The sequence below is a fragment of the Stenella coeruleoalba genome (genome assembly GCF_951394435.1).
Source record: "Stenella coeruleoalba genome assembly, chromosome: 2".
NCBI lineage: Eukaryota > Metazoa > Chordata > Mammalia > Artiodactyla > Delphinidae > Stenella > Stenella coeruleoalba.
This window is the reverse complement of record NC_137147.1, coordinates 17,450,979-17,472,655: the sequence shown is the minus strand read 5'-3', so window position 1 is coordinate 17,472,655 and position 21,677 is coordinate 17,450,979. Positions and strand designations below refer to the sequence as shown.

Below are 21,677 nucleotides of genomic sequence, written 5' to 3'. Positions count from 1 at the left end.
TGTAATGATAATACTGTTAGCAATAACAACAACTAAAATTTCTAAAGCACTTTCACACACACTGACTCACGATCTGACGGTATATAAGGCTGGTAGAATGAATATTTTTATGTCCATTTCATATATGAGTAAACAGTGGCTTGAAGCTGACTTACTCGGGATCAAAATTTTTAGTTCCTTAGGCTTAAACCATGATCTTGTGAATCCAAATCCTATGTTATTTTTACTTTCACCAAGTCAGTGTTCATGTGCAAATGGGGAAGGGTACAAGAAACATGGGGCGGGGGCTAAAGGATTTGAGATGACAGTCAAAGTTCAATTGAAAACTCCACTGAAGATTGAAGTCCTAAGCATAACTAAGCTGACTTCTGGGTTTTGAAGCTCACAGATTTGCTTTTTGTTTCTCTCCTTCTCTACCCTTATGCATTAGTGATAGTTTCCCTATAAAAATAAAGTAACCTAATTATCACAGTTTTGTGAGTCTGCAAAATTATTATACTCTGGAGCCCCTGAACCACATTCTTTTGCTTCCTCTGGCCCTGCCATCATGCATTTCTAGAGCTGACTAATGGGTCATATGCCTAAGAAATTTGTAACAGTGATTCTGTTCATACATTTGGTGTGATATTTTCCATACTTCATTTTCCTTGTCCTGATTAAATAACTGCACCAGTCGTCTTTAATAGGGAGTATATTCACATTACATTCTCTTCTTATCCTTCAGAAACAGCAATAATCTAACATACAAATTCTGTACATCTGCAGCCACCCCCTCTCCCTTTCTCAGTCTTATTCATTTTCCCGAAGCATAAATCAGAAAGCAAAACCTGAACAGGGCTCCGTTTGCCTTTAAACAAAAATGTATTCTTAAAGATGAAATAGTACTACCGTTATCTCACATCAAGGTTTCAAAGGAAGAACCTCGTGTAGATACTTATGTACACTTACACACACGAAGTTGGATGTTTAAAAAGCAGGCAGATGAATATTTGTCCTAAAATGTGGTCACCCCTGTTGATTCTGCGGCTTGAGGAGCTATCTCTATGCTTTGCTGCCACCTTGGCAAACTAGAAGGATTTACAACGGAATTCTGCACCCGGCTGGCTGGAAACAGCGTCTCCATTGACTCGGCGGGCTGGCCTGGCTCAGAGAGGCATTTGAAATGGCTATTATGTAGCAGAGAGAAATGAGAACATCTATCCGGTGGATTTTCTCTATTTAAACATTTTCCCTATTTAAAATGACTCAGTTTCTGCAAGATTCAAGTGTTACTCTGAATGATTTTTAAAGGCTCGGTCTTTCATTCTTTAGTTCGAAACGCAGATGGAGAAAGAAGGAATCGGTTGAAGACTTCTGAGTTTGCGCTCTGGGCGAAGTTCTGGCTTTTTGGGATATGACGGTGACAGCAGAGGCGTTCTGCTGTCAGTTTTCTCTTGTCTAAGCTTCCATTCTGCATCCGTGAGATGACTCGCCTCCAACTCCAGTTAACTTCTTGGGTGCCCAGAGCAAGTAGTCGAAGATGTTTACAAAATGCAAAGCATCTGGGTGGCCAAGGTGGAGGCTCATATTCGTATTCTCTCTCTCTTCTCTCTCTCTCTCTCTCTCTCTCTCTCTCTCTCGCTCTCGCTCTCGCTCTCTCTCGCTCTTTCTGTCTCTCACAGGAACTGGGGAAATAATGTTTATTAAAATCCAGACTCTTAAATTTAACCTGCTGCTTTCAAGTTTGGGACTCAGATATATTTTCTGCATCGTCATTCTTGTTTCTGTTTCCCGTTTTATCCATTCTGAGGATTTCTCTCTCTCCCCCTCCCCCCAGCCCTCACCTATTTCCCCATTTACATCTCAAAAATCCCTCACCTCCCTCCCACCCCCCCCATCTTCCGTTCTCTTAATCTTATTTGAATATAAGGTTATTATATTTGGCTTTTGCAGACACTGGGTGGTGGGTGACTGGGAGGCAACTTTCCTTGCGGTTTCATTTAAATTTGGCGTGAGTGGGTGGGTGCCTTCAACAATTCGTCTCGCACACGCAAAACAGTTAAAAGCTAGAGGTAGAAGGAGCAGAGAGTCCCACAACTTCAAAAGCATCGTCTAGGAAAGGAAGTAATCCGTGGGTCCGGAGGGTGGTCGGGGGGAAAGGAATAAAACCCAACTTCGCTGGCAACTGTAATAAATCTGGTAACTGAGGGCAAAAAATAGATTCCGAGGGCTGGGTCTGGTCCGGATGAAACGCTAGGGCTCCTTCCCATGCCGAAGTCTGGCGCTGGAAACCTGCCACTGGCGTCTTGCTACGCGAGTGCCCCCAGACAGCAACACACCCACTAGAATCGCACGTGAACAAAGCTCTTTCCCCGGGAACCGCCGCCTGCGGTTTCCTGGTCGATTACAGCTTCTCCGGGGAGTGTAGGGCGCACACAGGGTTAAGTTAGTTCCCTCCCTGGTAGGAGGGAGAGGCGGGGGAGGGGAAAAACAGCTTACAGTCTCAGGCTGGGTACCTTGTAGTTAGTTGTACGTTCGAAACCTGTGGCCGTCACTTGCGAGTTTGGCATCTTCCACTGTCACCGAAGAGGAACGGGGGCTCGGAGATAATACCAGTGGCCGCAGTCTGCGAGCCAGGCGCTGCGCGCCTCCCGCCCTGGGTGCGTCTCTGACCCTCGGTCCCGTGCATCAGGGAGCTTCGAGGCGGCAGCTCCGCGCCCGCCACCGTGTCCACCCAGCCCGGGGAGCAGGTTGGCAGTTCTCAACGATGGGCAGGAGGGACCTTGGCGGCGACCCCTAAAAAAATACCATGCCCCGGGAGCCCCGCTGCTGCCGAGCCAGCTTCTTGCCTTTCCACCTCCCAGACCCTGTCGGATTCGGATGAGCCCACTGAGAGAAGCCGCGGCCTCCAGGTAAAGGGACTGAGGTGCCAGGTGGAGTTTCCAGTAACCGACCTGGCTGCCGCTAAGCGAGAACCACGAGGTTTCTTAAGGGGGATTATAAATCAGCTGGCGGTGGTCATTGGGGTGGGATGTTTTAGGCTTTATCTTTCATCCATAGAAAGAACAGACTGCTTAACTCGCCCCTGATTTTAGGGAAGGGAAGTCTAATTGCAGGTCGACTCTACCTCCTCTAAGGAGTTTCCTAACTGAGCTCTGGGTCAAAACGCAAATTAGCTAGCCAGCTGGAGCGTCGATCCTAAATTGGGATTTCTAGATCCACTAAGCTTGCCTGAATCCAACCTCTCATTGCCCCAGAATGAATGCTAACTTCCAAGAGTAACAATCCCCTAGTCACCCACCCCTGCGCCCACTCCATCTGCTGTTAATGCCACCGGCGTTATTATCAAGCGGTTGCGTCTAAAACCACCAGCCCGCCCCCTGCCTGCAATCGGGGATCCATTAGTGGCTAAGAAGATGCGGAGGGTGCTGGTTCGTTCTCCTTCGAGTTGGGGAAGGGGTTACTTTTCTCCAAAGTCTTTCTCCAGCCCTGCTGGTCTTCAGTGGCCTGGCACTGAGCTCCGGCCTGCGTGTCTTGCAGGCGCACCAGTGGTGACGGTGAAGGCGGGAGGAGCCCACCAGGCTGAACTGGGATTGCGTTCCCGGCTCCGCGTGCGTGGGACGCGGTGAGGGGGTGGATAACGCCTCCCAACACTGGGTTTAGGGGCGAGGCGACAGCAAGGAGCGCGGGAGTGGAGCCTCGTCAGCTGCCACGGAGTCCCAGGGAGGGGTGGGAGCCGCCTGGAAAGATCCCTCCGCCACGCAGACCAGTCCCGGGCTCGTCCTCGCGCTTTCAGCGCTGTCTCGGTCGCTTCTCATTTGTAATCAGGCCCAAGATCAAGATTGCTAGTTGAGGTGCGGGCACTAACCAGGGAAAGGAAGTATCCGGAAAGAGGGTGACTGGGGCGGGCTGGACCCACACTTGATGCCCGGTAAACTCCTGGAGCGCTTGGGGCTCCGGAAGGCGGCAGCTGCTGGTGGAGGCAGAGGCCACCGTTGCTGTCGTCCCTGGCGCTTTACTCCTGGAACCTCCCAGCAAGGTTCCTCCTGGAACCTCCTCACTGTCAGTCCTGGTTCAATTAACTCCCTCAGCCTCTCCCCTCACCCGATATTTATTAGTCACATACTGAGTTTGGGGAGAAGAGCGGCTTTGCATCTGTAAGGCAAAGCATTTTCCTAGCCACCTTCTCAGGATGCAACAGGAGGAGCGACCCGCGGGCACGACCCGGGGGCGTGTGTGCGCGCGTGTGCCAGCGTGCGTCTCGGGCGTGCGTCTGGGTGGATCCGTGAGTGGTTTGTGTTTGAGAGGCAAATCAGGCGTTTCTCCAAGTCCGTTTAACATGATTTAGGCGCTCAAAAAACATGAAGGCGGTAGACACAACGGGGATGCGAAGGAAATAAAAACAATTAGGAAAGTGGTGCCAAGTGACTCAGACTTTGAACTGAGGACGGAGAACTCATCCCGAGCTGGTTGTGGCCACCGCCCCTACCTAACACTTCTGCCGCGATAACCGAGAGGATCCCTAGGGAGTTGGTCCTAAGCCAGTTTCCAGCTCGCTGGTTGCTTCTCGCCTGGCCCCACCGACGGCGCGTCTCAGCGCAGTCCGGCGCTTGGCGCGAACTCGCTCTCCCTCTTCTGTTCAGATTTAGCCTCTCTCCAGACTTGTTAAAACATGACAGCAATTTACTGGAGGCAGGAGGAGCGGCAATGAAATGAGAGGAGAAAACCAGAAGCTTTTTTTTTTTTTCCTTTTTCAAGAAAGAGACGTGCACCTGGTTCTCCTTGCATTACTCTTTAACCTTTGCAAAAGATTGCGAAGTGGAAACGTAGCCTGTATGCAAATCAAGCGTTTTTTTTTTTTTTTTTTTCCCCCGCTGTCAAACCTGTTTTCTAAATCTCTGAGGCTGAATTTGGTTGTTCGTTGTAATCTATGGGGCAAGTGAACAACGCTCTTTCCAGCGGCCAGGGTGAAGGAGGAAAATGGGTGGCTTAAAATAATTATATGAAACTTCGAATTATTTTCCTTATTGAGTTATTTAAGAAGATCCGGGATCAGTGATGGGGCGGGGGGCAAATCACCAAGGTTGCCTGCATTTGAAGTTACGCCATCTTGGTTGAGAGACTTGTTATATATTTTTACCCTCTAATGTCACGTTTCGATCGTTTCTCAGTGTCTAAGTAATAGATCCTCTGGTTTAGAAGTACAACCCCGGGCGGGCAGGGGGAAATCAACTTTTGGCGCTCAGATGGTGGCACTATCCTTCAGAGCTGGAGGTGGGAGGGTGCAGGGTAGAGAGAGAGAGGGGAAGGCGTACGCGGTCTGGGTGGCATCCGCGTTGTTAGCTTCGGCGCTCACGCTGCAACTCTCTTCAGGGAGGACAGGGTTAAAAGCCGAGGCTGACTTTGCCTCCTGGAAAGCTTTGAGTTGCAGCCGCGCCTCCCAAGCATTCTTTAAACCAGAAATGTGGGAGGGGCTCCGAGAGGGAGGGAATAGGGGAGGGAGGGAGAGAAAGAGGACTCGAGGAGGGGAGCGCGCCAGAGCGCGAGGGACCGAGGCAGAGGAGGAGTGCGGGAGCAGCGGAGGCGATCCCGCGCCTTCATTACTGTAAACACCTCCCGGGGGTGTCAGATGGGGTGGGGGTGGGGGTGGGGGCCGCGGCGCCTACATTAGCCGGGCCGGGTTGGGTCGAGGAAGCAGTAAGGTCGGAGCAGCCTCCGCACCCACGCCGGGCCGGCGCAGCCCCCGGAGCGAGCCCCGCGGCCGCCCCCGCGCACCCCGTGCGGCGCCCCACGCCGGGCTCCGCGCGGTCGGCGCACAGGCGTCTGAGTTGCGCGCACCCGCCTGGCTCTCCGGCTGCCCCCCGGGGTCCTCTGTGTCCGAGGAGCCCCGGCGCTGCTGGGCAGCTTTCCGCCGCCCTCCCGGCTCCCCCGCCTTCTTTCGGGACTCGTGGGCTCTGCCGAGGCAGAGAGGGGGGAGGCAGAGGAGAAGAGGAGGCGGGGGCCGCGGCGGCCGGAGCCGAGAGAAAGTGGCATGCTCGAGCCCTGGAGGCGGAGGTGTTGGAGGACGGGGGAAGACGATGCCGCGGCTCCGTAGGGGAGGAAGGCGAGAGCGAGCGAGGCGAGCGGGGCGCCCGGGCGCCGGCCGGCTGCGGGGAGGCGTGCGCCGCTCTGAGGCTCCGGCCTCCGCATCCCGGCGCCCCGACGCTGCGGGCGACAGGGCCGGGCTCCGGCAGCCGCCTCCGTCGCCGCCGCCACCACCCGGAGGAAAGAGCAAAAGTTTGGATCTGGGGGAGGACGCGACGCTGAGCGGGATTACTACCAGGGCTGGAAGGAGACCTCCAGAACCTTCGCAGGTAACGCACACCCCCAACCCTCTCCTTCCCTGCCTGCCCGCTGGGCTCCTGCTTCCTCCTAGCGCCTTTCCAGACGCTCGCCAGATCTGGCTGAAAGTAAGAGGGAGGCGAAGTTGAAGATCCCGGGAATGGGCAACTAGCACGGGGAGATCTACTGGAACGTTAGAGCGGGATCGAGGCGCTTCTCTGCGCAGAGTAGGCAGCTGTGCAGGGAGGCGAATCTCGCCCGGGAATGGATGGGAGCCCTCGGCCCCAGCTGGTGCCTCATCTTGTAGCTCGGAGGAAATTTAGAATGTTTATTCAGTGGCTTTTAGTATTCTTCATTCCAGAGAAATGATACGTAGATTTCACTCACTCCACCTTCACCCTCCCACTCTCTCATCTTTATTTAGTATCTTTTTAAAAATGATACGAACCCACTCTCATTCGCCTACCCAGTTTAGCTGGTGCAGGAAAGCAAATGGGGGGGGGGGGAGGGAGTGGGAAAATTTCAAGCAAAGGGGAAAATTTATCCTTCCCCTTTTTAACATCCTAAGAGCCCTCCCTCCCTCCTTCCATTCACCTCTGGCTTCATAAAATAGGAACTTTCGAAGTCACATTTTGATTGAAGGGTGAGATGAAACACGTTAACCATTGGTGGTGTGAATTTGCAGTGATCGTCAGCCAAGTGTGTTTAGGGGGTTAGTGGTGTTGCGGAGAGGCCGGTTTTCCTCGGTGGCCTGATGCACCGGGGCTTGGGGGGAGTGAGTGGTCGCGTTTGTGCACTAAGGCGGGGGCAGCGGAGAGAAAACAGTCACGTTTCCTGGGCAGCAGCCTTTCTTACGCTAATAAAATAGCTCCTGCGTTTCACTCCGAGAGCAAAAAGGTGTCAGCCTCAACTCCCCGACGTCCCCTTTCCCCCAGTCGAGTTTGAGTTTCGAAGCAGCTCAACGTTTGCTGCTCTGTCTTCTTTATTATGATCATTATTTATTCACCTGGAAACTCATCGTGCCTTCTCTCGTAAATGGAAATCAGTCTCCAAGAGCTTTTGATTAATTTTAGTGCAGGAAATCTCTTGTAAAGCTTACAGTAAGCTAATCAAATGCAAAGCACAAATCCGTGTAAATGCTCGCGCAGGAGTGCAAGGTGCTGATTAGATTTCTTTACATGCTGCATTTGCTGTGCAAAGCATCTTCTAAATGGGAGCTATTGCTCCCCACTCAGCTGGGAGACTCTTTAATCACCCAGGGTCAGGGAGCTTTGGGGCATGTCCACTGGCTCACAGGCTTATTGCTAAATTTATTATGTCTAACTTCTCCCAGGCAAAAGGTAATATGAAGGCTACCTTCCATATCGGGACCGATATTGTCTGTGGACTTAGCGGTATGACCTTATTACATCTCCAACGAAAGGATCCCCCCAAATATTTTGAGGTAAATAGAATGCAGGTTGGCATTTGTCCAGGCATGTATTTGGTTGTTGCAGTATGAATCAGTATGAATGTAAAATTTTAGGTCAGTATCTGAAGTGTTAGAACTGGACTTTTTTTTTTTTTTTTTTTTTTTTTTTTTAATCACTGAGCAACATGCACCAGATACATAAGATCGGCAGGCCACCATGTTAGATGAAAATCAATCTTTGGGTAATCAATCTTTCATGCATAGCCTGAAAAGTTGCTTATTTTCCCACAGTGTCACTAGTCCGCGAAATACAACTTTTCTTCCTCGCCTCGCCAAAAACCTCAAAACCATTTATGGATTTTTAATAATCACAGGTGACAGTGCAACACCATACTGTCATGTTGAGCTGCAAATATCTGTGACTGGAGGAGGCTGGAAGATGAAATTTCAAACATTAGTCCATGCCTCTGGCAGTAGGTACAAGAAATTGTAAAAAGACTTGAGCTAGCTGTACTGTAGCAGACCTATTACAAACCTAGCATGGAAGGAATGCTGTTTTTTTAAAAAAATGCCCGTGTCTTAACACTTCAGTAGTTTCATTGCAGTTTTAGAAATTCCAGGGGATGCTTTTAACAGAAGAAGTAGATTCCCAAATGACACCATGCTGGGCTGCCTTGGGTTTCCCAAAGCAGGCATGATTTTTCCTGTATGCTAGGTTTCAGATGATGTGCTCTTATCCGAGTTTGAGTTTGACTTTGACTGCCTGGATCTAATTTGAACCTCCTCTGATACCCGTTACATTTATATTCTGGCCTGCTGGAGAGTTTGATTTAGGATTTAGACATATCTCCCAAAAGCAATCCTATATCTTCCCAGTTTGAAGCTGTGGTTTCAAGAAAGGCTCAGGTATGTACAAGTGCAGAAGCCTTATTCTGTAGAGAACCAGTGTGATCATCTGATCTGACCCTTCAGCTTTGTACTCTACAAGGAAGAATTGCCACTTCTGCGGTCCCTAGTGTCTGAAGGTAAAAAACAGCAAGGGTGCCGGGTGGCTCTCGGTTTTGCTCGACTTAGAAGATTCGAAAAAGGTCAAGGTGATGTAATTTTATTTCTATTCCGGTTAGACCTTTCTGGATAACCATCTTTTGGTATCTTTAATTTCAATTCAAGTTCATTTTTCACTAGATTACTAACTTTGTGGTTTCTGCCACAGTGATTCAAATTCAGGCCATTAGTGACCTCTGTCTGTGAGAAGTGAGCACTCATTGTTTTTCTTTCTTCTCATCAGAGTCGACAGATTATGTGTGTGTGCGGGGGAGAACCCAACAGCTCTGTAGTTCTTTCTGAGTATTTAGATTTTTGAACTTGATATTTCTAATACAGAGTTCAGAATGGGTAATGATATTTAACAACGGTAATAAAAATGTTACAGGCTAATAGGCTACTAAATGATTATTCCATACAGCATTGACAAAGTGATCAACATAAATAAAACACCAGTGCTGTCCACTGCCAATAAAAGGATAGTACAGTCAGGTAGACTAATGTTTCGAGACTCACAATACTGCTGGATGTAAGTTAAATTTTATGGCCCTGAAGTGCTTATGTAACAAGGGAAACTTGAGACAAGCCCAGAACATACATGTGGGCTCTAGACTTCACAGTAGCAGTGCATGTATATCTTTTTAAGTTCAGCTGTGCTTCTGCTGTGAACTTATGGTCCAGATCAAGGGCGAGGCGAGGTGGGGTGTGAGAAGGGTGTCTATAAACAGATGGTCTTTTAAGGAGACTTTTTAAAATCTGATTCCTAATCCAGCTTTGTCTTCTGAGCATTTTCAAATCAAAATTTCCATTTGAGTTGATTATCCTAAATGGTAATTGAAGACAAAGTTTACTGACTTTCTTAAGTGTGCGGATACCATTATCTGGCATTTTCCAGATGGTTTTTGATCTCATGGTATTTGGGAATATAGAATTTTTAAGAGGCTTTCTCTTCCCTTGGGCAGGTTTTATGCCAGAGACATTTAAAAAGACCAATTATTATTATTATTATTATTACTAAACTTAAGCAACTATTATAACACCCCAACTTTCTTACTTTTCCCTACCCTCCACAAATGGCTTTGCTTTTTTTTAAGTTATATTTTTCTTCTAAAACTACATGTTGGGGCTAGGAGTAAGGCTATCAGTACCTTTTTACTCCTTTCAGCAATGTGACCTCCAATTAAATATCTGTTTATAGTAAAACATACACAGGTAAACATCAAGGACCATTTTAGGACAGAGATTCTTTTCAAGGTTTGAAATATGTTTCTTTTTAAAGGATTATGACACAAATATTGTAATAAAAATATCCTGTGTTCCAATGAATACAGAGACTTATTTCAGTTGCATGGAACAGTAAAACACTGTATTGGCAAAATAATCAGCAGTATTTTCAGTACATGGTCAAAATCTGTTAGAACCTTCATGGGTTTTTTTTTTCCCCCTTGGTGAATTTTGCATCTACTGGTCTTTTTGGTTTTCTTTGATTCTTTCTAATGTGGCTCTTTGAAGTGATTCAAAATTAAACAGTAGCTACTTTTCTCGGGAAATTCATCATGTTATGTTCAGGATTCCAGAGGAGTTAATGATGCAGAAAAAGTCCTGTAAAACATCTTTCTAAAAGAAGTCCTTCTCTTGCAGGCTTCCCACTTACTGGCCTCCTGTACCATTTGCAGTGAATTGGAACTCTGTTATTTATTTATTTTTCAAATACCACCTCTAACTTAATTTAATGTGGGATGTGTTTCTGCAGAAGCGAACAGCACCATGTGCTGTCCGAACAAAGCAGTGTCATTTACGGATCTGTCATAGGGAAGGTCAAAGAAAATATCCTTGTATAATTTGGGAAGTCAAAAGGCCACATTCATGATTCTTAAATACCGATCAATTGTTCTGCGGATACTCAATAAGGGCACACATTTTTCTGGCAGTTTAGTGGTTGAAGACCTCAGCCGTTTTTTGAGGCATTCACAAAATAAATCTCAGATGCTCTTACCCGTTCAGCGCTCATTAGAACTGGGCAGTCTTTCTCATTTTCTTCCCAGCTTGCTTTTAAGGGAATGTGCGAGAAACTTGGCAAAAAGTCCTCTGTTCCCCTCAGTTCACAGGTCATGTGCTGTATTTCAGTTCTCTTTATTAGAGCTTTCAACACACAGATAAAAGAATCTTCCAGCTGAACCTTTCAAGAACCTGAGGGCTTTTGGATTTAAACCCATCGAAAAATATCAGGTCTCCAAGTTCATCGATACTATTAGGCCTCAGAACACTGAAACTTCCTTCCACAGGGAGTGAAAGAACAGTGGCTCCTAAAATTAGTTCACAAATATATGGTCCATTGAAGTCAACAGAGGTCACAGGTCTGAATGGAAAACATTAGACTTATATCAGTCCCGAAATAGGCCCACGTGCTGGTGTCACTCTTAGCCCCAGCTGCCTGTGGGTGTCACTTTCATGAAAATCCAGTGTCAGAATAACCTCTATGATAGTTTTCTCTCCCACTTTGCTCCAGAGCTTCGACTCGAATATTTTGAAGAAGGGAATCATGCAGAAACTTGTAATGTTCCTCATAGATATTAGATAAAGAGGTGCTGGAGTAGGTTAAGGGAGTAGATTGGATAAACATTTGACATAGTGGTTCCAGAAAATTCTGTTTAGGCCCTGAGGGATGACATTGACTTTCAAACATATTCCTCTTGATCATTCACCCGCCTCCTCTGTTATGTTTTCCAGTTCTCACATACAGTATTTCATTTATTCCTCACAACTGCCTCTTCTGTGAGTTGGTCTAAGAAAGCCCCACTCTCCTGGCTTCTTATTGGGTAATAGGAGCCAGAAGGAAGTTGAAGGCTACCTAAGGCTGCACAGAGCCCTCCTTTAAACCGTTTGACTTTGTACAAAATCATGAACGTTACATTTAATTACATAGATGCTGAATTCTCTGATACAGTTTAGAAGTTTCCTTCTTTACGAACTCACCTAAAATGATCAGAGTTGGATTTCTTAAATTTCTTAAATTTCTTAAATTAAAACTCTAAAAAATCTTGCGATTGTGTAAATATTTTGATTTTAAAATAACACTTCACTGTCTCTCCCCCATTATCCTAGAGGCATGCTTGCCTGTTAGGATGGGAGTCATTTTATGAGGTCGGCTTTGTGATTTGGGACTTTTACTGTGATGGGGAATGAGAAATAGGGAGGCTGTTTTGGAGAGAAGATGTATTTATAGAAAGAAAACCTGCATTCTCATGTCAGCACACTCCTTTCTACACTGATGACCTTGGACAAATTACTTCATCTTCTGGAGACTTAATTTCCTCTCTACAGAGTTCAACAGGGTTGTTATGGGGTCAGATAAGATTAATGTGTGTGAAAATACCTTGATAATAATTCAGTGTTATATTCCCATAAAGAGGCATTATTCAGATTGATAACATTTATCACTGCAGGACTGTCAGGTGCTAGGATAGTTCTAGGTTTTAGGTAAATAGAAGGGTAACCAAGGCAGCGTGCCCTGCTCTCCAGGAGCTTTTGTTTTTGTGAGTGTCCTGGATACCACCCAACCAGTAAAGTGTCTGGTGGTTCTCTACATCACTCCCTCCTTTCACTTAATGGTGCATGATCTTCTTCCGTGGTGAGTTGGGCACAAGGGCCAAACTTTCCTTCCTTGACAGCTTGGCTTGACATTGGAAAATGAATTTATCACAGATGGATTCCACTGGGGATCTTTTGGGAAGGAACCGTCAACATTCCCTGAAGTAAGGTTGTTTCTTTTTGGATGATGGCTTTATACTTTAGCCATCCAAATGAACCTTTTGCAAAAACACAGTCATTACTAGAGTATATGATGATTTTTCAGACTTTTGTTTTGCAAAATAAGGCAGGCCAGTGCAAAAGACTGTCAGTAGTTTGGAAGCCTCCTGAGCCCATTACCAATAAATGGCCTCATTTATTAAGAAACAACACAGTCTCCAAAGCTTGGCCTTATTTTGACTTGTGAGTGTCACAAAGCCCTTGTGGGACAGTTCTTCACAACTTATTCCTTCATATTTTGTTCAGTTGTATTTTTATAATTGTCAAATCGGAGACACTTTTAATTTTAAATGTTCCAAGAGTTGAGCATGTTTATTTTACTTCCCTGATTTGTCTACATGTAGGCCTTTGTAAAGGTTAAGGTTTAATTGTTTTAAAGTTATTTAATTGAAGCCTGCAGAAAACACACATATGCGAAGTGTGTATTTATAAAACGTATGATTAGGTCATGATTCTTGATCAGAAGAGAATGTTCCTATCAGTGATTTGAATGTATGACAGTCTGGATCTGTGTTCTGGATCTGGACAGTGTTCTTTTTAGTTCTGGATTTTCTATTTGCCAGAGCTCTGACGCTTGCTTTATTCTTTTTTAAGTTGATTAGCATTTTAGTAGTACCTTGTAAAGGACCTGGCCACGGAACTACATTTTTATATGACAAATCATTTTCATAGTTTGAAAAAATTAGTCTGAATCCCTTTTGTTCTGGCAGTGCCAAATGATATAATATTTGAAGAAAGAATGTTTGCTGCTACTCTGAAGAGTTCTGCTAACAACATGAGAAGAACCTGTGGGTACATATGGGGGAGGCAGTATACGTTTGTGTGCGTCTTTGAAATGCACAGACAAATCTAAGTCTTAGATACAACGGGATGGGAGTACTACTTTGCCCTTATGCTAGGTGGTGCTAATTTAGCCCAGATGTCCATACTATAATAGAACAATGAGATAACCTAACTTATTTTTGGTTGGAGATTTTCACTTCCAAATAGGTCCTAGGGAAACCCTAAATAGATAAACACACACATTGTAACAAGGGACTATACTTTTGTGTGAATGGCGTGGTACTTATGAGGAGATATTATTCTTGTAGAGGCAGAAGGTATACATCCGACGATGAAGAAAGCTTTTTCATACACTCAGGAGATTATTTTTGCCACTTACCATGCACCAGGCATGGGGTAAGACTGGAGAGGCAAACATTGGTAATGCAGGATCCCTCCACAGAGGCAACCCAGGCTGGTGAGGGGAGAGGAAGACATAAAACCTATCTGCATGGCAGTTTCATCCATGATTGAAGACAGTGCCAGGAGCACAGAGTATTAATGAAAAGAGCTTTTCATTTGGAGAGAGAGTCTCAGGTTCTAATGCTGCCTTTGTCCCTTGTTAATTATGTAAATTGGGCACACCTTAAAAATATCTTTTAGGGCTTCCCTGGTGGCGCAGTGGTTGAGAATCTGCCTGCCAATGCAGGGGACACAGGTTCGAGCCCTGGTCTGGGAAGATACCACGTGCCGCAGAGCAACTGGGCCTGTGAGCCGCAACTGCTGAACCTGTGCGTCTGGAGCCTGTGCTCTGCAACAAGAGAGGCCACGATAGTGAGAGGCCCGCGCACCGTGATGAAGAGTGGCCCCCGCTTGCCGCAACTAGAGAAAGCCCTCGCACAGAAATGAAGACCCAACACAGCCAAAAATAAATAAATAATTAAAAAATAGATATATCTTTTAGTCTTTGTCTCCTCAAGTGGAAAAATGAAAGGAAATTCTTTCTAGTCATAGAGCTGTTCTTCTGAGGATTGAGACAATTATGTAAAATATCTGCCTGTCTGGCACACAGTAGAAGCTTAATAAATGCTGCCCGCAGATCCTTCTCTCTCTGAAATGATAATGATTCCATTATGTTACTCGCCCCCTCTACACATACCTCTGCATTGCCCTGGAATCCCGAAGAAGGCTTTCGACCCTTTGAACCTGTTCATTAACAGGATACAGCTTCTGCAAAAGACACTTTCGTTATTTATGCACGTAACAGAGCATGAGGGGACAGCAAAGGAAAGCGCTCTCCACATAGTGGCAGAATGGGCTCATGGCTAGTGGGATACAGTGTGGGCTGATGGTGTGAGAGGGCACAGAGGGAAGGGACAGAGGGCAGAAAAGAGACCTCAGTTTGGGGAATCAGAAGGTAGTGTCAGCTGAGTCCTGCCTGACTTGCAGTGTTTTTGGTCATTGAAAGCATAGCCTTTGGCACCCCGCCCCCCATTCACCTCCATGCCCCCTTCCAGGGTGACAGTACCTGCAGCTTGCAACAAGCCCCATATCTAGACTGTGACCCTGGACACAGTGAGCCGAGGTTATGATGCCTCTGCCAGTCTATGGAGATTTTTTTATCAGAATTCATTTTAAACACTTGCTTCACACAATCCATCTCGCACATGACTCTTGGCAGAGTCAAGAAGATATTTTATTGTAGAAGATTAACATGTAAATCATTGCTCTGTTTATATAATGCTTATTCTGTGCTTACAGAATGATTATACCTTGCTTGTGTAATGGTAGATGCTCGAATCAGAATGATGCTCTTGGGTTATCATTTCCGTGTGGAAGAATTTCTTTCAGAAAGCCATTTTCAATTAATTTAAGTAAAAGAGCTTCTTACTGCTTCTGTGTGAGACACTCCTGAACAGCACTCAAAGGCACTGGTCAAATACACAATGCTGGGGTTATTTTCCATTTCATTATGATTACATGTATATATAGTATAATTTTTGCATTCTATTGAGCAGTTGAGACTTGGTTCTTTTTTCTTAGTACTATGAATCTATAAATTGTTGTGGGAAGGTTATATTTAAGAAGATGTTAGGAACCCCCAGCTTCCAAGTTTGGAAACACAGAGGTTTTCCTGTTAAAATCACATCATATATATGCAACACATATACATACAATCAGTCACATTGGAGAAGAGAAGCAGGCACTAGAGTGTATTCTGCAAGCTCTTCACTTCTTAGTAAGTAGCTTTAGAACCAACATTCCCCCAACATAAAACAATAAGACCTTGTTTTGCTTCTTTAGAACATGTAAGAGAGATTAAAATTCTTTGGGAAATGGTTTAAAATTTTTTTTTTTTTTTTTACCCAAATAGGTAAGGAACCAGTCAAATAGTGCTGACAGCAATGGAATTTAAAGCTCAATTCTCATAATCTCTGAGTCCCAAAGGAATGCAAGACAGACATCCATTCAAGTCACAAACTTGTAACTGGGGATTTGACAAAGGTTGATTTTTTACCATGTGCCAGGCACCATGCTAAGTTTTGTTCTGAGCACTTGGGATACTCTTTCAAAGAAGACCTCGTCCCTCCTCCCCAGGAAATCTAATGGATTGACCTAGAGTTGCCCTTTTCCAAACTAGACTCATTCATCTGAATGAACTGGTTAAAAAACTGGAGGAGCTGGTTAAAAATCTATGTTTCTGGGCCTGAGGCCTGGAGACCCCGATATTTTAAGTCTGTGATGAAGCCTGGGAATGTGGATGTTCAAAAGTTCCTGGGATTGGAGATCACTCGCTGATAATTTTTAGAATTTTTTCCGAACCAGAAACTCAGTGCTTTTATAGTTGTCTGGTTTAGAGTAACTTGTGAATTTCTGAAAGTATTTTTCCCATATATTTTGCCACATAGGAAATATTGCTCCATTTAACCCAACTCTTCTAGGGGAACCTTCTGAGGGACCAGATGTCAGGGCTGGTTTCACTCTTGGTAGCCACAGTCTCCTGTGTGTTTTCTCCACCATCTGTCTGTACCATTCTTGGTGTCCCCAGAGTTAATCCCCTAAGAAAGCAAATCACATTGCATTACTAGTCCTATGACTTGGATTTCCTGTCCCCATGGATAAAGCCCATCCAAACTTGTTATCATGACACATGAGATCCATGACAATCTGGGTCCCGAGCATCACTGAGACCTCATTCTCCAGCACCCATCCCAGCACCCATGCTCCAAAGATGGTAAGGCCTTCCCCATGCCATTTACCCTTTACATAGAATATTACTTGCTCACTCTCCATTTGGCAAACTCTTTTCCTGTAAGACACACAGGAATGACACATTCCCTCCCAGTCAAAATTAGTCATTACTTTCTCTGGGCTTCTAGGGCATTTTGTTTGTCACTTTATTAGTTCCCTGTTGGTGTTGTATTGTAGCGTGTCTGTTCATGTGTCTGTCTCTCCCAGTAGACCCAAAAACCTTGGCTCATTCATCCCATCTCCCTGGTACTAACAATAGTGCTTAATGCCCCAGGTTCTGCACAAATGTAATTGAGTGAATAAGTATATAATTGTACTGGACAATTCTGGAAAACAAGAAGATTCATAATCTAGTGATAGGGGCTGCTTCCTCAGAAGTGCTTTCCATGCCTGTAGATTGGTGGCTCAGTGGGGAAAAAATACAACCACCACCATTCTTCCTTACCGTAAGAAGGTTTGTCAGGCAAAAGCCTTTTGGTTAACCCAATCCTGATCAGCATCAAGCTCTCCAAACCCCACATGAGGCAATTTCAAATGCCACACTCGAAGATCTGTTTAAAGAAGGAATAATTTTGCTTGAGGAAGTATCTCTCTTGACACCGAGTAAAACCATCAGTTAAGTAGATGTTCATGCAGATGTGGTTTCCATAAAATGAGAAATTTAACTTATAATGTTAACTTTGTGCCTCTTTCCAGACAGAATTAAAGAGAGCAAAGCAAAGAACTTGTGACTGTTGTACATTTGCTCTCTTTTTCATGTTGTTGCTCTTCCTTTTTGTTTTGTTTATTAGATCTTAGGCACATTATTTCCTGATGGCGATATCTGAGGAATGAGGGCCCTCCAAAGAGGAGAAAGGAAGACTAGGAATCATAGATCCTTAGTCACTCTGTCTCCACAAAGCAGGATCCACCCTAGTCCTCATGATTTGCACATTGAATGCAGCAAAGCCCATGCAAAGGTTGCAACGCATTCTAAACTTGCATGGTTTAATGTGATCACGGTAGCGACAGAAGTTGGACTTCAAGTCCTTCTTGTTGGCCAAGAGACAATTCTAACACCTTGCTGCTTTTATGGTAGACTATCGATTGATAGACAGAGAGGACTTGTTTGCAGGTGGGGGTGGTGTATGCACACATAAACACACTCTGGTCCCTCCTCCCCCTTTTTAAGCAAAATTTTCAGCGGCTAAAACAGTAGAAGATAGTGGAGCACATTTTGATATACCCACACCTTAACCCCTTGGTCCCCTCTGGGCTGTCTATATACTGGCAACACTTTCCATGCCAATAGGCGACCCATGGATGACCTGAGATGACTTTTGATAAAGCACTCTGCTTGAGTTCTAGGGGCTAATCACAGCGCCCCCCAAGGATCTTACAGGGTTAATTTATGGGGCTGTTTAGAAACAGTATGCTTTCCTGATTCTTGAATCATGCTGGGTATCAGTAAGGTCACATTCTCATCTAGGGGGGTTAATAATAATAATAATAGTAGTAGTAATAATAATTAACAGCGGTAATTGTATTGATTATGCAATTCATTTAGGATGCTGCTTATGCAGTTCATGTATATTATCATGTTTAAATATTCACAAAAACCTTGTATAAGAGGTTCTGTTTAGAAATACTGCTAATAACCCCAGTTTACACAGAGGGAAACTGGAGTAGAGCAAATTGCGTCAGTTTGCTTATCTTATTTTGTAACTGCAGTTAATTAGTTTTATAAGATAGGTGAGCACTAGGTGATTTCCAAAATCCACTCTAACTTTATTTTTCCATGCCTTAAAATCAAATTCTGGGATGATTGCTCATCCTCCACTAGGCAGCATGTGGTCCAGATTTCCATATTTGACTTTTTAATAGGTAAATATCTAAGAAGTAATTATTTGCTATTTGCCATTTTTGAGTGAAAGCAGTTCTTGGGTCTGTCCATGCATTTCTATAAAATGGGAAGAGAGAAGAGTCATTAATTAGAAAATAAAGTATGACAACTTCTAGCATGTTTTCAGTACTAATGAAAGCCTGTGGTAAGTACCTAGTGATTAAGGAGTCGGTTATCGGAGAGCAGACTCTCCGTTTCTTGTCTTTACCCTTTTACCAGTACTACTAATAAATAGTTAGATGGACTGATTTGAGATGCACCTCTTTTTCCCTGTGGAGGTGATAATGGATAATGGAATGGCCAAAGGGCAGATAATAACATAGAGTGAGAGGTTTCTGAGAGAGCCTGGAAATGACTGAGAATTGACTGTGCTATAAATAGATCAGATCCTCTCCTTTTCTAACTCTATGTGATTGCTCAGGTGGTAGACCCTGTTAGGTGAAAAAAATGACCCAGAGATGGTCTGGGAAATGCTGTTGCATGTTGATAATTTGAACATAAGCCCCGTGCTTACAAGTCGTCCCCAGTTGAATTTGATTTTTGACCATCCCTCTTTTCTCACCCTTTCTGCTGATGCCCTCATCTCTGCATGTATTCTCGTTGCATTTTATGAATTTGCAATTATTTGTCCTTCCTAGTTCTGTATAAATATTCTTAATTCTGTCTAAATTAAGTGATCCATTGCTTAATTCTTTCATTTCCCTGTAGGCAACTAGACCATGGCTGTTGTTGTTTCTATGTTCTTTTGTCACCACATGCCCATCATCTGTCATGAGACTTCTGTGGATGGGGTGGCATAAGATGATTTCTGAGTTGGGTCAGTTTAGATGGGCTCGTGGATGGGGTGGTGTACGAAAGCACACTCTGCCCACGTGTGGTAGCAGTTTGATAAGCGGCTCCCCAGCTCCAGGGCCACATGCAAACACCAGCTCTGTTGGCCCTCCGGTGAATTCTGTGTTATTTCTGTCTATGGCAGAAATTTTACCTAATGCTTTGTGTCCACTATCTGTGAGCTCACTTAAGGTGAAGGCCTTGCCCAACAAACGTTTGAGGAGCTAAATTGAACCAAAGCATTTGCTCTCTGCAGTTTGCAGCTGAGAAGTGATCAGGCCACGTGGAAGAAACTGAAACAGACCAGTGTCAGTCTTGCTGGAAATGGCTGCCTGGTCTCTTTGGACCATGCACAGACCTATAAAGGATCAGCCTGCGACCCAGGGTCACTCTTCCCTCTCCACTAGGAGTGGTGGACTCACTTGGATTTTGTTGGAATTCAATGTCGGTATGTCATTTTAAACAAAGTCTCACTCTGTTTAATTCATATGTCTTTATTAAACAAGATCCGCTGTCTAGAACCACTGCTTTGAGTCATCTTTAATTACTCCCTTTCAATTGTTCTGTCACTAGTTTTACGCATCTTTCAAAAATTCTGTCCTCCTTGCCCTTTCACTTTGGCTGCATTGCAGTTAAACCCAGGTATGTCTTTCCTCCCCTGACTTGCACACCACAGCTGTTCTTCCTCATTTTCAGGCGGATCCTACTGCTTTCCATTATTCACAGAGTCAAGGCTAAACTTTTTTTTTTTTTTTTTTTGTAGTACGCGGGCCTCTCACTGTTGTGGCCTCTCCCGTTGCGGAGCACAGGCTCCGGATGCGCAGGCTCAGTGGCCATGGCTTACGGGCGCAGCCGCTCCGCAGCATGTGGGATCTTCCCAGACCGGGGCCCGAACCCGTGTCCCCTGCATCGGAGGACTCTCAACCATTGCGCCACCAGGGAAGCCCAAGGCTAAACTTTTAAGCTTGACACTCAAGGCCATTCTTTCTGTGCCTTTCCTTTATCTTCCCAAAGAAAGTTAATCTTCTCTTCTGAACTAAATGTAGGGTGAGCCCTCACTTTTATCTTTATAATAGTCTCATTGTGGTGTAAAATTTTACCTGGTGCTTTGTGTCCACTGTCTGTGAGCTCCTTTAGGGAGAAGGCCATGCCCAGTAAATGTTTGAGGATACTCTATCTGGTATCCATCCATACCAGATACTCAGGTATCTGACTCCAACCTACCTCTGAAACTTATAGCACAAGTCTCTATCTCCATCAACATATACTACTTCCCATAATTTTCAGTACTGAGAAAATTCATATTAACACAAGTTTGCAGAAATAACTCATGCATTTGAATTTCAAAGTTATCTAATAGAAGCTTCCCTTGTTCCCTCTGTGGAACACTTTGTCAAAGCAGTGCACTCTTGCTTTGAAAACAGGAAGGTAGAACATTCCAACAGCACCATGAGCCCTCTGTTGGTATTTGTAAAATCTGTAGTCTTTCCAGACCTGTAAGCAAGAGCAAATAGAAATAATCAGAGGCATTAGACTTGATTATGTTGAGCTGGATTCTTATAACTGAGGCTGGATAGCCAAAATTAGTGGTGTGATGGTTTATACTGAAAGAGATGCTTGCAGTATTGCAGAACCACAGACTGCAGCTTACTGGAATCTTTGAAGACATCTGGATGTTTTGAAAAATGCAACAATCACATGCTTTTTATTATCTCCATAATTGTATTCTTTCAAAAAGGGAGCTGCATAACGACAGAGGGTGGTTGTAGTGGGAAGGCCATGGAGTTTGCATTCACATGGATGGCTTTGAATCTGGTTCTGCCGCAACCACCTAGGGTAACTTGAGTGTGTTTCTTCATCTTGGGTCTACTTCCTCCGTTTTTAAATGGAGGAAAAATAATATGCATCTCACAGGATCACTGTGACAAATAGATTAGGTGATGCCTGACACACATCAAGTACTAGTAAGCCTTAGCTCTCCTTCCTTTTGCACTCCAACTTGGAATAATGTGAGTGCTGTGGTTTATAAATGGCTTTTTTTTTTTCCTGCATAGATAAGGCAGTTCTGTAATACTATGTCACTGTTTCCCTAAAGGATCTTTCTGTGGGGCAACACTGCCTCTTGCCCAATTTCTCCATAACAGTATTTATGTCTGGGGTCCAGAAGAGGAAATGATATCTTAAGAAATAGTTATCACTCTGTCTCAATTAGGACACTCACTGCTGAAGAACTCTTAAAAACACTTTGCTTCTGCGAAAAAAAGAAATCTCTCCAGCAGTCTTATCGCCTCAAAAACAGTGGGTATCATGGATTATTAGAAAGGAATTACTCAAAGAGAGAGCTCTTAAAAACAACTGCCCGCGGAGGAGTCTGGCTTATCAACA

At 44.7% G+C, this 21,677-nt stretch overlaps 1 protein-coding gene across 6 annotated transcripts in view; it reads left to right on the top strand.

The window, feature by feature from the left end:
- The first annotated feature begins 2,404 nt into the window (after nt 1–2,404).
- FLRT2 (fibronectin leucine rich transmembrane protein 2) overlaps nt 2,405–21,677 on the top strand; it is a 106,606-nt gene continuing 87,333 nt past the window's right edge. The window contains exons 1-2 of one of the 6 annotated variants that reach the window (XM_079905882.1): nt 6,209–6,332; nt 19,549–19,740. The gene's annotated coding sequence lies outside the window, so the exon portion shown is untranslated. Of the gene's footprint in view, nt 2,892–6,208; nt 6,333–14,743; nt 19,741–21,677 lie in introns of those variants that run through there. The other 5 variants (XM_079905878.1, XM_079905881.1, XM_079905879.1 and 2 more) reach the window with 5 other exon arrangements.